This window comes from Camellia sinensis, chromosome 1 (assembly GCF_055761805.1).
Source record: "Camellia sinensis isolate YWXY chromosome 1, ASM5576180v1, whole genome shotgun sequence".
Classification (NCBI taxonomy): Eukaryota; Viridiplantae; Streptophyta; class Magnoliopsida; order Ericales; family Theaceae; genus Camellia; species Camellia sinensis.
In genome coordinates, this window is record NC_138961.1 from 194,111,714 (window position 1) to 194,128,385 (window position 16,672).

A 16,672-nucleotide genomic window follows, 5' to 3' on the forward strand; every position below is an offset into this window, starting at 1 on the left:
ATTAACACAAAATAATTGCTTTGTCATGAAAGTACACGCAATTTATAGATTAAATTATGCAATTAAATCTTCATCTTGTCCCTTTGCAATTATTTAAATTTATACCATTTTCTGTAATTATTCATAAAAATAAATCCCAAACTATGAAACTTGGACCACACATTGATCACTCATTTTGTAGGTTATTTTTAATGAAGAGACACAATTTAGACCACAGCATACATAATCACTACAACAAATTAAATATTTAGAATAAAAAATTAAGAATAAAATTTTTAGTTATTATTATTGTGGCATTTTTAGTGATGAAATTCAACATTTAGTAATGACATATTAAAATAATTGGGACTAAAATTTCACCTCAAAAAAGTAATTTTTTGACACGAAATTATTTTGTGATTAAAAGATACATTTATTAGCGACATTTTCAAACTTTTGTTGCTAAGGTCATTTTGCTTACTGTTCTTATCAGACTTTTCGTGATGATTTACAAAATAACTAAAATTACTCTCTTAATATTTTTTTATAACAAATTTTTTTATTTTTATGACCGAATATTCAAGCGAGCTTGCATGCACCTTAATCAATCTCGAGACCCATGCAAAGCGTCCCCTCCACGTGGATCGAGAAAATCTCAGATAAAATTCGCAGGAGATGATAGCACCTAGACCCTATTTGATTGTCCTGGGATAAAATGAAGCATATAATCTCCTTTGGGATTTACATGAGTATATGCAATGATAGGATATGTGTAGTAAATAACATATCCTACCATTCTTGTTTGTTAACTCAGGATATGAGTATTGGATATATCATAGTTATGTTTGTTTAGCAAAAAATATTGTGGTATATAAGTAAGTAATTTTCAAATTTACCCTCCTAACAAACATTAATTCATATATATTTATTAGAGAAAGGAGTATATATGTCTTTTTAATTCATATCTTATTATATAACTGGGGGGTGTGGTATAATATATCCTGTAGTTTTGGAGGATATACAATCCATCTGCATATCATATCCCATTTGAAAAGAAATTGCACACAAGTGATATATGGAACCCAATGGATAATATCTCCAATCCAACTATTTATCTCCATCCATCAAACTAGGCCAAGGTTTTATAACAAAACTTTTACTTTTAGAGATTAAAAAAAAACAAAAAGACAAACCATTTCCTAGAACATAATATATGTCGCAGTCGATGTACACTTTTGATGAATGCATACCATGGACTTTTCCATATATAAGAAGTCTACCATGCAGGCTTGAGAGAAGAACACCAAGAAAAAGGGTAGAACTCCAAACAAGGATTGCCCAAGAGGAGGGAGGGCCACTCACCTACTCGGAATTTACAGTATTGTCATCTGTTTCTTCTTTTCTTTTCAATTTTCTCCCTAACTTCTATCAAATTCACACCCCTTTGATTTTTTGGTTTTCCTATTTCATTTTTCTTTTTCACTTCCTTTTTCAATTTTATGATAGGGAGCCAACTGTTTAGTAGTTAAAACTCAACTTATTAATCTTAAGGTTGTGAGTTCAAAGTTGAAAACGGTCACTTGGAGCAAATTATGTCAAATGTTAAATTTGTACCAATTTATTTCTCCTAGACCTCTACCAAATAAGGACTAAATTGAGTGTAATTATTTTTCTACATCTTTTTAAATTTTATTCCTTTTGTAGTCCTTGCATATTTTTCACTATACAATTTTTCTCTCGTCACAGGCATCCTTTTGATTGAATCATCTTTTCATTATCTACAAAAGGTTCGTTATTTCTTTTATTGTTATTATTATTTTTGTAAATACCCATGTACACTCAAGTCACCTTGGCTCCTAGATTTATTTATTTATTTATTTATTTTTAAATTCCAATTTGTAGGAATCTATAGCCCGAGATCGACATGGCGTACAATGCGTTTGGGACCCCTATCACCAACGCAACTTTAGAAGGAATGCCAGACTATGCGGACAAGAAAATCACACGCACAGATAGGGCACATGTGGCCCTTAATATGAAAAACGCAGAGAATAAGGACCGGAATGCTCGCCAATATGTAGAGAACTTGAAGGCGCAATGGGGTGTAGGAGTCTCCACACTTTGCCTGGTTTACAATGCTACAGGGGACCGTGTAAAATTTATTACTAGTTGCGATTATTGGGGCCACTGTGGACCAGCTCCATACCAGTAGAGATTGCAAATGGGCAGTGGGGTGCTTTTCTACACGTCAAAACGACTGGAACTGCGACAGGATCAACTGCAGCTGTTGTGTATCGCGGCAAGAACCAAGCTGACGATACTTGTGACTGGATGCTAGCTTGGTCCAACCCATGGAACAGAACTTGGGACAACACGGCTAGTGTTTAAAAGGAATTGCATGTCATTTTTTTTTATTAATCAGCTAAAGTCACTCGTTAGTTATTAGATTAACAATTATGAGAGTTAGTCTCATTCCTATTGCAATTGAACTTTTTTTAGAAAAAATTGAACCCATGATCTCCCCCTTAAACTAAATCCTAAACCTTTAGAAGAATCATAGTGGCCAACTTCGAATTGCATGCTATTGATTAATTCACAATAATATATACAGACATTAATTTATTTTTATTTATTTATTTTTTTTGAATAAATTACAATTACTTTAATTGAGATTTGGAGAAAATACAGTTAGTCACGTACTTGTGACATTTATATTGGTCTCTCTTCAAGTTTTAATTCATATAATAGTTATGCCATTTTCTTTCAATAATTCGTTAGTCGCATCAATGTTAAAATTATATTGTCACCTTTTTTTTACTAAAATGTATATTTATTTTGGTTTATTTTAGTATCTACTCATAACTTTACTAAAAACAATGCCAATATAATTATATTAAAAGTGCAAAGCTGACCGTAGTTTTTACAAGTCTCAAGGAAGGTAGGTGTAATTTATCTTTTTTTTGGAGAGGAGGGGGCGAATAAATTACCCTAAAATCCTTTGAACTTTGAAGAAATTACAAGAAGTCCAATAATTTTGGAATAATTGTATTAGGCTCCCTCAATTATATCCATTTGTCAACTTAGTCCTTTTGTTACCATTTAATTTGATAACTCTTTTTAGGAATTGGACTAAAATCAATAGGCTAATAAAACAAGAGTGGGGGTCATTGTTGTACCAAATGTGCAGCAGTGACTCTCTTGCGACTTGAAATTTCGAGTCATTTTTTAGAAAATATCAAGTAAAACATATGTATAAAAAATCAAATTGATCAAATATAATTAATATGTCCATCAAATCACATTTGTATATATTAAAAATAAATATTTAAGTATCAAAGCATAATACAAATGTAATATGATGATGCAGCCATCGATATAGCTGATCAATTTGATTTTTTTACAGATATGTTCTACTTCATATTTTCTAAAAATTGAACTATTTAAATTATCAAAATAAAACTTAAAATGAATTTCCAAATTACACAACAATCACTACTGCATCCCAAATTTAATATAGTTTATAAAAAAAATAAAAATTAAATAAATTTAAAAAAAAAAAAACAAATCTAATGTGCAGGCGTATACAGAGATCCGGGACGCTGACCACTTTGACAAACATGGGGGTGTTTGGCAAGAAAAAAAATAGCCTAGTTTAGGCTAAAATTCACAAAAAGACAAAATAAGCTAAAATAGCTAATAAAACAAAATATCACATCAAACCGACAAAAATTTTAGCTTACTAAAATAGCCAAAAATTAAAATAGCTTACTAAAATAACAACTTTCCAAACGAAGCCATTGGCACCATATATGCGGTCTATTGTACAATTCTGGCCTGACCAAACGCGATGAATGGAACGGATGTGTGTCATATGTCTCAACCGGTAGTTTCACCTCTCCCATATTTGAGGCAGTGATGACTCTCGAAAATGCCTAACCGACTTGGTTACATTTGAGCAAAGAATACAGTTATATGTATTAATTAATGTATTAATAAATTATGTGATATCAATTACTATGTTATGACATATATTAGTATACTAATTAGTATATCAATTTATTCATATGACACTCTTGTTGAGTAAAACTATGGATGAGGAGAGAGAATATGACAATCGTGTCCACTACTACTCGAATAAAGTTTTTTCTTTTTTTTTATAAATTTATCATGTAAACCCCAATGTTATGAAATAATAAGTGTGAAAAAAATAATGTTGTCCGTCAGTACTAGAATAAAAATGCCAGATGACAATGTTATAATTTATCATGCATAAAGCGGTCTAAATTTAGATGTGGTGATTGTGATTTGATGACAAATGATAAGGAATGAAAGACTTAGAAGTTAGAAGGTTTATAAATTAAGTTTTGGGTTAATTATTTACACTTGTAAAGACTTTGTATTTTTATTGTAATCTTATTTTAGTTTTTTTATTTTTAATTGTGACAATTAATATCTTATATTTTAAGTCAAATTTTAATATCATCATTTCATTTGCCTATCATTATTAAAAAGGTTACGGAATTCGTCATATGAGTTAAACTTCACATTTTTTTATCTCATTAAAACACCTACATTTTTATCAAAATTTCATTTTATTTCCTTTGCTTTTAATTTTTATCAATCTCATTAATGATAGATAGACGGAAGGATAATTTTGAAACTTATCTTAAAGTGCAAATGATTTTTGAGTGTCGCAATTCAAAATAAAAAGACTAAAGTTATATTACAGTGAAAATGCAAGGAAACTAAGGCTTGATTTGGCATGTTTGAAAAAAGTCAAAAAGTCACTATTCTATATGTAATTAACTTAATTAAGTGAAAAATGGTGAAAAAAAATCTCTTATTTTGTCTGTTTCATTTTTTATTTAAAAAAGGGGCAAATTATCAACACCCCCTTCGAGATTTGACTAAAATACGAATTTTCTTCTGAGATTTGAAAAATTACAAATTGTCTCCTGAAATTTATATTTACATAACAAATCAATTTGTTATGTAAATATAAATCTAAGTGGGCAATTTATTATACAAATATAAACCTTAGGAGCGGGATGTAATTTCTCAAACCTCAAACGAAAATTTATATTTTAGTCAAATCTCGAGAGGTGTTGATAATTTGCCCTTAAAAAACAAAAAATAAAAAAAGTGAGAAAGTAAGTTGATTGGTCATAAAATTTTCGTAATATCTAGATTTTCCAATAGACTGAGAACTCATGTGAGACGAAACTAAAAAATGGCTAACGCAACATTGGGAGTGTTTGGAAAGATGATTGGATTAAAATAGGCTATTAAAAAATAAAATAGACTAAAATAGTTAATAAGGCAAAATGTTACATCTAATCCATAATCATTTTACTTTCTTTTTTTTCACAACTATCAAATCAACTACAAAAACAAAATAAAACAAAACAAAAAAAAAGCCAACCAATTTTTTAAACACAACTATTTTAGTCAAGTTAAAATAAACAAAAAAACTAAATAGCCAACTTGTCAAACAAGGCCATTGAATAACTTGATATATATATATATATATATATATATTATTAGATTAAATTTTCTAATTGCTTTAATTTTTAAAACAATTATAAGTTGTGTTTAGAATATAGATTTAAAAAGTGAAATAAAAATTAGTATGCGAAACGTAGGTGAAATATTTCAATCATATTATACCTATATTTTTCATTTCCCTTCTTGTTTCTAAATATCCATCCAAATTCATAAGCCAAACAGAGCATTGCTAACTTAATAGAACAAGTAAAAGTGAAAGTCTTGAGCATCCTTTCTGTATCAGGTCCCATTTTTATTCTTTGCTCGAGTTTTTGGAAGGATTGATACCCTAACGGGATAGCGACCATCCTTGGTCATGGGCATTGAGCCAGCATGTTGGTCCTTACACTGTATAGTATATATTTTTTTTCTTTAGCATAAAAAATAATTATTGGTAATATATATATATATATATATTATTGATAAAGATTAAAGTACAAGAGCAACAAAGAAAAATAAAAATGCAAAAACTATGGTGCAACTCGGACGGATTCGATCGGATTGGTAGGTTATCTAAGCCCAGTTCAAGTTGTGTTGAGACCTGCCTAAGTCTGACTAAGCTCGAATTGTAATAAGAGGTTGTCTGGCCAAATCCGAACCGAGTTAAACCTGAATTATCCGAGTTGTCCGAATTGTAAATAAATTTCTTTTTTTTTCAACAAAATTATTAAATTATTAAAATTAGACTTTATTTATGCCTTTTTTAAAAAAAATCATTATTAATATCAAAACAAATAATTTATATAATGTAAGGAAAATACCGCTATAGTAGTCTTTGCAATTGATGAATGAAAATAAAAAAAGTAAAATTTTATGTTACTGGTATATATAAAATATATTCAATATGATTTAATAATCTAAATTATATTAATATCATGTAATGGTTAATCATTTATATATAATTTGGGTATTGGATTATTTGATATCTTTGTCCAAACCTGTCTAAATTTAATTCGGACTTCTCAATTTTTGTCTAAACCTATACCAAACTTAAAAATATCTTATTCAAACACTAAAAAAATTCAAACTAAGTTCGAATTACTCAGGTTAAACCCACCCAAGTTATACCCCTAACAAAAACTACATCAACATAATAAGACTCTCATCACAATCATATTTGCACAAGAGAGCAAGTATAACATTTACTAACACAAACTTAAATAAATTAACATAAGTAAGTAAATCCAATCATTTGCGAGTACAAATCAAAATGAAGAGGGGTTGAAGAGATTCCAACTCAAAGAGCAACTATAACAAAAGAAAAAGAATAAAATAAAACAGCCCTAGCAACAATACAAAAGAATACTTATGGGACAAAGCCTCATACAACCCAATCATTCCTTAGCTAAAATCAAAATCCAAACTCCAAAACAAAATTATGCTTAGTTTTGAATTTTTAAAAATAATTTTTTAAATTTTTGATCTGTATTTTTTTATTTTTACTTAACTTTTTAATATTTTAATCAATTTTTTAAAACTTTCGTTTTCTTAACTTTTTTTTTAACTAGATTAATTAATTTAATGAAATTATACTATACTGATATTTTTTTGGTAAACTATGCGATGGTCTTTGTAATTTATAAGTAAAAAAAAGAAAATGATACAATTTTGTGTTCTATTACTTGTGTATCGTGTATATATATATATATATAGTGAATATGATTTAATGATCAAAATTATTTTAACATCATCCAACAATTAATAATTTATATGCATATTTAATATTTTTATATATAATTCGAATTCCAGATTACTCATGTTGTTTGTTATTTTGCTCAAACTCATCCTAATTTAATTAGTGTTTCTCAATTTCTTCTCAAACTCACACCAAATTCAAAAATATGTTATCCAAATTCTTAAAAAATTAAAGTGAAATCAAGTTGTCAAGCCCTGGCTGAGTTACACTCATAAATTGATACAAACAAAATAAAAGTAAAAGAAACAGGAATAAAAGTTAACACAAGGAGAATCGACTTTCATGACCTGATAAAAATTAATTCAAAATATTCTACTATATTTTTTTATTGATCGACGATTTATTCAAATAAATAAAATAAAAATAATACTTAAAGAGAGACTTCCTAATACCATAATTGATATACTAATCTTCATAACAACTTATAAATAAAATATATATATATATATATATATAATATTCAATATAAAAAAATAAAAATAAAAATAAATGCAAACCAACTGAAGGCATTTTGAGTTTGATTTTTATAATGATGTTTATTTTCTTCCTTTTTTTAAAAAAAGAAAAAAGAAATACTCCAAACAGAGGTGTAATTTGTTGTGTAATACCAAAAGAGTAATGTTAAAGACTAAAAAATTCTACTAAATGTCTCACATAGGTGTGGGATCCACATGATGTGGGTCCCATGTGAATTTTACACCCATATAAGACATTTTATAGAATTTTTTGAATCTCTAACAATTTTTAACATCAAAATTCATTGGATGGTTTGAAATTGGGGACATTTGTTGCGATAGGCCCGACAACGCAATAATTGTAAAGCTCAAAATTAATGCGGCACATAATAGGGTTGGTTTCCAATCGATGCGACCAGTATTCGTGAACACTATCAAAACCTTCATCTTGTTTCATTTCGTTGTTTTTTGATCAAGCTTATCTGCTTGGAGGGATTGTGAAAGGAGCGTTGAGTGGAGCTGAGTTGTATTATGTTGTATCTTATTCAGAATTTGAGTTGTATTATGTTGTATCTTATTCAGAATTTGAGTTGTATTATGTTATATCTTATTCAGAATTTGGTTTCTCTATATATAATGACTGTTTTGAGTCCACACAACAATGGACTCCCCCGTCCCCCTTATTAAACCCTATTTTAAATTAATTGAAAAACTTAATCTATGAGAAGTTTTCTTATCTAAACAAGAAGAAAAAATAAAGAATTAAACGTAAAAACTCAGAAAATATTTAGAATTTTATATCAATGATTTAGATTTACTTAAGATAGACACACGACACCAACTTTAAATATCAACCATAGATTGGTTTTTCTTTTTTTTTCTTTTTTTTCCATTTCTTGGACCATAGAATTACTAAAAAATAAATAGGTGTCTCTTTAATATTGACTATTGAAAACTCATGTCCTTTTGGAATTAAACTGATATGATATTATAGTGCTGTTTTTGTAAATAAATTACTTGTTTATAGATTTTAAATTTTAAAGTGATAAATTCACAATTAATATTTGTTAATTGTACCTTCTCCTTCTTTTCTTTTTTTTCTTTTGAACTTCATAAAACTTTTTTTTTATTACAATTCTATCCTATCATAAAATTCAAACCCTACCTCCATTCCTAATCTTGCATGTTAGAATAATGTATAGAGAGGTAGAATAGATTGTATTTATTCATATGGTTAGGGGCTCCTTATATAGGAGACGATTTACAAATTGTAATGATGAAAATCTAAAGCACTAATATTGCATTATACATAAAGTCTAAACCACTAACATAAAGCTAAAGCACTAACATTACACTATACATAAAGTCTAAACCACTAACATAAAGCTAACACACTAACAGCCCCCCTCAAACTCAAGGAGGATAGGAACTAACCAACTTGAGTTTGGAGAGAGTAATAAAACGGGAAAATAAACTACAAACAAAATAAAATAGGATAGGAGACACTGTATAGTTGTGTCGAACCGTTGTTGAAGACACGGTATGGTCGTGTCGGACCGTTGTAGTAGGACAGTTTACGAGGTCATGCCGGACCGATGTAGCAGACACTGTGTGGTCGTGTCAGACCGTTGTTGTAGAAGACAGTTTATGGGGTCATGTCGGACCGTTGTAGAAGCTGACCGGAATCAATGTCGGGACAGTTTATGGGGTCATGTCGGACCGTTGTAGAAGCTGACCGGAATCAATGTCGGGACAGTTTATGGGGTCATGTCGGACCGTTGTAGAAGCTTGTGGTGGTGCACCAAGGGGGCGACTTAGGGAGTGCGCCATGGGGTGGCTTGGTTGGTTCCCATGGTGTGTAACCATGCTCACCATGATACATGATATATGTATAACCCCCCCCTCAAACTCAAATAGATGTGAAGATAGAAACCTATTTGAGGTTGAAACAAAGGGAGTGAGAAAGTTGACCGTGGTAGAAGACACTGTATGAGTGTGTAGATAGGCTGCCCAAAAGATATACATGTATATATGCATCGAGCCCTCAAAAGTCGCGCCCTCAAAAGGCGCGCCCACTTCATCAAAAGGCGTGCCCGACAGAAAGCGTCGAGCCATCAAAAGGTGAGCCGGAGACGCGGCAAGGCACGTGGGCGACAGAGCAGCGTGTCGGCCGCGTCGTCAGTGTCGATATAAACCAATGCGGAGGCTGAGGCTGAGGCAGACAAAAAACTTCTGAAAAAATCCTCTGAAAAACTCTTCCTTGTCTCAGAGAGATACTCTGTAACACGCTGGTGCCCAGAAAATGGCTTCGTCTTCCCGTGGTCTGCTCACTCTCTTTCCCGACCTCAACGATTCAACAAGAGAGATAACTGGTGCGGTGGCCCCTAAACCTCAACCAAGCGCCTCTGGGTTTGCTCCGTTGAACTTTCCTATGCGGTCTGTGGAGCAAAAAATGGCGGTGCAAACTGATATTGAGGCCAATCAGTATACTTTGAAGTCATGTGTGGAGAGCATGACGGCGGTCACAAACTTGTCGCACCAGCTGCAGAGCAGGACAAATGAGGTGCAGCAGTTAAACGCCCAACTGGCTCTGCTCCAACGCATGTATAAGGATGCGCGAGCAGAGATAAGTGTGCTAAAGGCGGAAAATAAGGAGCTGAAGCGGAAGGCCACCGTGATGTTCCGATTTGGAGGTCCGCCATATGCTGCAGTGGAGGAGCAGGGGGGAGTGAACGTGCTCGGCGGCGTGGGAAACACGGAGGCAGCACCGGTAAGGGACACCCAAGAGAAAAGCAAGAAGAAGAGACCCGTAGCAGAGTAGAGAAGAAAAATCCCGCTGTGGGTGTGGTTGTTTCTGGGTGGTGGGGTTGTGTGGGTTGTGTTTGTTTTGTTTTGGTTTGGTTGTTGTTTTTTTTTTTTTTTTGTGTAAAATTGTGATTGGGGTGGATCCCTGAGATGAAGAAAATATGGGTTGTGGTGCAAAATTTTTGTTTGTTTGTTTGTTTTTTTTTTTTTTTTTGTTCTTTCGTGAAAATGAGCCTGGGGAAGATGAATATAGAATGATGAATAAAAATAATAAAGGGGGGAGTGGGGAACAGGGCGAATCGAGAGTACCAAGGAAGCTGTATAATAAAAAAGAAAGTGTGGGCGGTGGATGGGTGGGATAAAAGAAAAAAAAAATTGAGAAGGTAGACCAACGAAGCTGTTTAATAAGGAAAATAAAGGTTGGGCGATGGATGATGGGTCAGGAAGAGAACAAAAGAAAGGTGATGAAAAGTGTGAAAGAAATGATGGTTAAAGTAAAGGGGAAGTGGGGGTAGTGGGAACAGACTGTTAATGGGGTCTGAAACGGTGGGATGAAAAAAAAAATATAAAAATAATAATAATAATAAAAAGAATGGGTCAAATTGTGAGTGTATGAAGAATTATTATTGTAGAGGATGGTGTATGGTCAGAATGATGATTATGTCTTTGGGGGAGGAGGAGTTGTTTTTAAAAAAAAAAGGATGAGTTTTAAAAGAAAAGAGTCAGGGACCTATGGTAGAGTGGATTAGTTGGATAATTATCAGAGGGGTGGCAAAGTTAGATGATGATTCTATTTTGTTTTGGGGGAGTCGGTGAGTGGGTTTGGAGTCTACTTTTGTTGAGGCTGAGTGAAGATGTTTTGGATGGTGTCCTTGGGTAGAGATCAATTGACGAGTTAACTCAGGAGGCGTCGGCTCCCCTTTCGTCCGAGTACTCTTCTGGATGCGCAACATGACCGCGGCAACAATTGAAAGCCAAGAAATCTGATCGAAATCCGGAATTTGAGAGAAAATGATTTCATCAACACCAAAAATGAACATATATGGAGTGCTTGATATCTGGCATGGATTTGCATATCTGGCATGGATTTGCATGGAAGCAATTAGACCTCTTGATTGCCATCATGCTTATGGAAGATGCAATGGTGTACCCAATGGCAACTCCGAGTCCCTGTCCGTTTGAGGCGGCCATCGTCATCGAAGCATTTAGAGCCGCCGGCAGAGATGTCCATAGCATGGTGGTTAAGATGATTCTGGTTCTTGGTAGCAGTGTTGTTCTCACCCATATGTGAGAGTGATTGACAAAGAAGGGAGTGGGTGATATGATATTAAGAAGTTGGGTCATGGAGAGAGACAGTGATCAGTCACGGCTGGAAGCAGTGGCGAGGCTTCCGATGACAGACATGAGGTGCGCAGGCCGTGCGAGCTCGCTGATGGAGCGCAAGGGGCAGATCCAGATGAAGATTCAACGTCGAAAAGAGAGAAACAAAGAGAGAGAGAGAGAGAGGCGAGTGGATCGAGTTGCAAGGCGTGTCAGGAACAAGTTGCTTCGGTGGGTGTATTGCCGTGTCGGCACCTGTCTGTGAAGAGAATGTGGTGCCATGGCTCAAGATCGTCCTGTTTGTCTCTCTTTCAGGGAGTATGTTGCCGCCGTTGATGGCGAAGAACTCAAAGTTATGTGTAGAAAATAAGCGGAATAGGTTGAGGTCCGGCGGGCGGCCAAGGCGAGGTTGCCGCCCGCCGGTGAAGTGAAAAATATTAAGTTCTTAACCTAGCTCTGATACCATGTTAGAATAATGTATAGAGAGGTAGAATAGATTGTATTTATTCATATGGTTAGGGGCTCCTTATATAGGAGACGATTTACAAATTGTAATGATGAAAATCTAAAGCACTAATATTGCATTATACATAAAGTCTAAACCACTAACATAAAGCTAAAGCACTAACATTACACTATACATAAAGTCTAAACCACTAACATAAAGCTAACACACTAACATTGCAAATGCTAACTCAAACCTTACTTCCACCCCAACCCATGCGCGTCCCTCTCGCCAAACCTCAGTCCCTCCATGCCATTCTAAAACCCTTCTTCACTACTCTCACCTCTCTCCAGCAACTCTTGAGTGTGACAAAGAAAGATAGGAAGAGTCACGTGAGAAAAAAAAAAAGAAAAAAAGGTCACAATGGTAGAAAATGGTACAGGTACAATTGTGTAAAATATTGTCCAATTCGTTAAAATCGTATCGATCCGATCAACACGCACCGCTTTATCCACTAATCGCGGTTTAAACTTTAAAATTTATAATCCGTCTTCGAAACCACTCCATTATAATTAATACATATATATTTTTTAATTTATAATGAAATATTAAAGTAAAAATGAGTAAAAGAGATTTAATATGTTAAATTTATTATAGATTAGTAGTTATATATATATATATATATACTAGCGTATGCCCGTGCCTGAAGGCACAGTATAAATAATATTAGGATTAGAATATAATTATAATCCCAACAATATTTAAATTTATTTTTTAATTTGATTAAATCACAAATTTATTATAAAATTTTGGAATTCTCACAAAACTCTTGACAAAAACTCGTTTTTACTTATATAATATATAACTAAATAGATTGATGTGCCTAGCATACATACAATTTCCACAGACATACATACAATACTACTTTTGCTTATATAATTATACGGAAATTGTATGTATGTCCGTAATGTCCTAGTGTATAACGGGCATACATACATTTTACGGAAATATGTGTAAAATATATTGAACAAAAAGGAGAAAATAAAAAAAAATAAACAAATAGAGAGAAAAATAAAAACGGGAGAAAAAAAATAAAAAGAAAAGAGATAAGAAGGCAGGATCATGGGATCATGGAAGGAGGGGTGTGAGAAATGGAAAAAGTAAGATAGAGAGAGAAGCAAGAAAGTTGAAATGTAAATGTAGAACATTTTTTGAAAAATATATCTCAGCCAATGTTTTATAATTTGAATAGATCTGAACCATCCAAATGTCCTAATAGGACAAAAATATGTTCCTGCTTTATTAAAATATGTTGAAGAGTCATATGAGGTTTAAATTTACAAAATCTATCAGGTATTCAATAAATTTTAAAAAAATAATTAATTGTTCATATTTATTTAATTTGTAGACTAAAAAATTCATTAATATAATCTCCACTACACAGAGTAAAATCTGACTCCTAATTCTGGGATCACAGATTTTTTCATATAATATGAATAAAAATAAGTTAACAAAAAGAAGAAAATAAAAAAAAATAAACAAATAGAGAGAAAAATAAAAATGGGAGAAAATAAAAAATAAAAATAAAAGAGAGAGGAAGGTGGGATCATGGGATCATAGAAAGATGGGTGAGAAAAGGAAAAAGTAAGAGAGAGAAGCTGGAAAATAGAAAATGTACATGTAGGATATTTTTAAAAAAACTCCTTGAAAAATGTACATGTAAAAAATGTACATATAGGATATTTTTAAAAAAATATATCATAACCGTTGTTTCATAATTTGAATAGATTTGAATCGTCCAAATGTCCTAATAGGACAAATGTGTGCAGGACAAATTCAAAAATCATCCTCCTTTATTATATAGATGTTGAAAATTCATATGCAGTCTAAATTTACGAAATCTATCAAGTATTTAATATATTTAAAAATAATAATTAATTGTTCAAATTTATTTAATTTGCGGACTAAAAAATTTATTAATATAATCTCCACTGCACACAGTAAAATCTGGCTCTTAATTCTGGGATCGCAGACTTTTTCCATATAATATGAATAAAAATAACAAGAAAGAGAAAATAAATAAATAGAAAAGAAAAAAAAAAGAAAAAAAAAAAGAGGAAGGTGGGATCATGGGATCATAGAAGGATGTGTGGGAAAAGAAAAAAAATAAGAAAGAAAATGTAAATGTAGGATATTTTTTGAAAAATGTATCTTAGCCATTGTTTTATAATTTGAATAGATCAGAGCCGTTCAAATGTCCTATTAGGACAAATGTGTATAGGTGAAATTCAAAAATCATCCTGCTTTATTATACAGATGTTGAAGATTCATATCAGGTATTCAATATATTTAAAAATAAAAATTAATTGTTCAAATTTATTTTATTTGTGGACTAAAAAACTCATTAATATAATCTCCACTACACACAGTAAAACCTGACTTCTAATTCTGGGATCATAGATTTTTCCATATAATATGAATATAAATAAGTGAACAAAAAGATAAAAGTAAAAAAAAAAATAAACAAATGAGAGAAAAATAAAAATTGAAGAAAATTAAATATAAAAGAGAGAAAGAGAGAGAGGGGGAGGAATGTGGGATCATAGAATGACAAGAAAAGGAAAAACTAAGAGAGAGAAGCGGGAAAATTAAAAATATAAATGTAGGATATTTTTTAAAAAATATATCTCAACCGTTATTTTATAATTTGAATAGATCTAAGCCGTCCAAATGTCCTAATAAGACAAATGTGTGTAGGACAAATTCAAAAATCATCCTACTTTATTATATAGATATATATATATATATATATTATGTAAATTTAGTTTGTATTATATATATGAAAAATATTATGTAAATTAGTGTAATATATTATGCACAGGCTTGATAATTGCGTAGAATATTTTTCAATCTGCCAATCCATTCAAAACCGCTCAAACCGCAATTTGCCAATCTGCCATTCGTTTATAATTTTTCTCTCAAACTGTTTGAACCGCACCACGCACACTCTTAGGTGCTGGTAGGAGTGTAAAAATGAACTACTGGCCCGAGGCCTGACCTACTTAAGCCCAACCCGAGACCCTCAAGCTAGGGGCTAAGGCAGGCCATACATGTTCTAGCCTTACCCAACTCGAGCCCGATCTGAGTCCTGCTTGAGGCTTGACCCACCCGATACGCAACATCATCTTTCCAACATATTTTTGTGAAAAAAATTTAAAAAAATTAAAAAAAATTCAACCTAACCCAAGCCCAAGCCCAAGCCCAAGCCCAAGATCCTAGGACAGATTACCCCTAGGCCGTGATTTCCGACAAATGGACCTGCTCGAAAAATGAAAGGAGCCCGACTAGGCCTGGGTTAGGCCAACCCGAGCACATACGAGCCAGATCAAGCTTTTTTTATACCCCTAGGTGCAGGGTGTCATGGTGGTGAAGGAGTGGGAGATAATGGTTGGAAAGGGTGCATGGGATAGAGAAAGGTAGGGTGCAATTTTGGCCCGTGGCCCGCGGGCGGCCCGAAGCCTGCTCGCGGTCTGAGATGGGCCCAACCCGTTTAGGCCCGAGCCCAAGCCCAGCCCGAGGCCTTGGGCCAGGGCCTAGGCTATCGTTTTGATGTCCGGCCCACCTAATGCCCAGTATTATTTTTAATGAAAAATAATCAAATTTTGGTGAAAAAAATAAATAAATAAATAAATAAATTTGTTTAGGCTCACCCAAAGGCTGAATACCCCTGGGGCTGGACCTAGTTTTCTGGTCCGTGGCCTAACCCGGCCTGATTTTTTGACGATAGTCTGCAAGACCTGATATGGGCCCGGACCGAGCCCGAATGGGCCGGGCCGGGCCGGGCCAAAATTACACCCCTAGAGAAAGGGTTTGGGTTGGGATGGCTGAGAATAATTTTGATTTTAGGGCAAATTTCACTTTGCTTCTTGTAATTCAGTCTATGTGCAGATTATCCTATCGTATTTGGAAATAATCATCATGTAATTTATGAACTAAAGTGCACCTTTAACCTTGTTAACGATTTAATAAAAAGACTTAAATACCCCTATATATAAATAATTTAAATGTCTGAACTACAACTATTTTGCCATTTGTTTAGAAAACAAAACACATTTTAAACTCTTCTGTTTTATTCTATCTATAATTTAACCCTTTATGTTTGACACGTATTTCAAGTTAAACGGAATGTTTAATTATACAAACCACAATAGTTATTTTCAAATGAAAATGAGATAATCCGTATATGAATAACAGTATAAAATCATAAAGTAAAATTTACTCTTAAATTTACAGAGTTAAAAAAATAAAGTTTAATATTAACTGCACTCGCCCACAACTCAATAAGTAAATACATATATATATATATATATATATATATATATTTTTTTTTTCTAATTACATTGTCTTTATTTTAGAGTCTTGGCAATT

General features: G+C 32.7%; 1 long non-coding RNA gene across 1 annotated transcript; it reads left to right on the top strand.

Moving 5' to 3' along the window:
- The first annotated feature begins 1,248 nt into the window (after positions 1-1,248).
- LOC114289331 (uncharacterized) lies at positions 1,249-3,126 on the top strand. The gene is made up of 3 exons (XR_003638559.2): positions 1,249-1,357; positions 1,726-1,766; positions 1,882-3,126. It is a non-coding gene; the product is annotated as an uncharacterized LOC114289331 (long non-coding RNA).
- Positions 3,127-16,672: the final 13,546 nt, after the last annotated feature.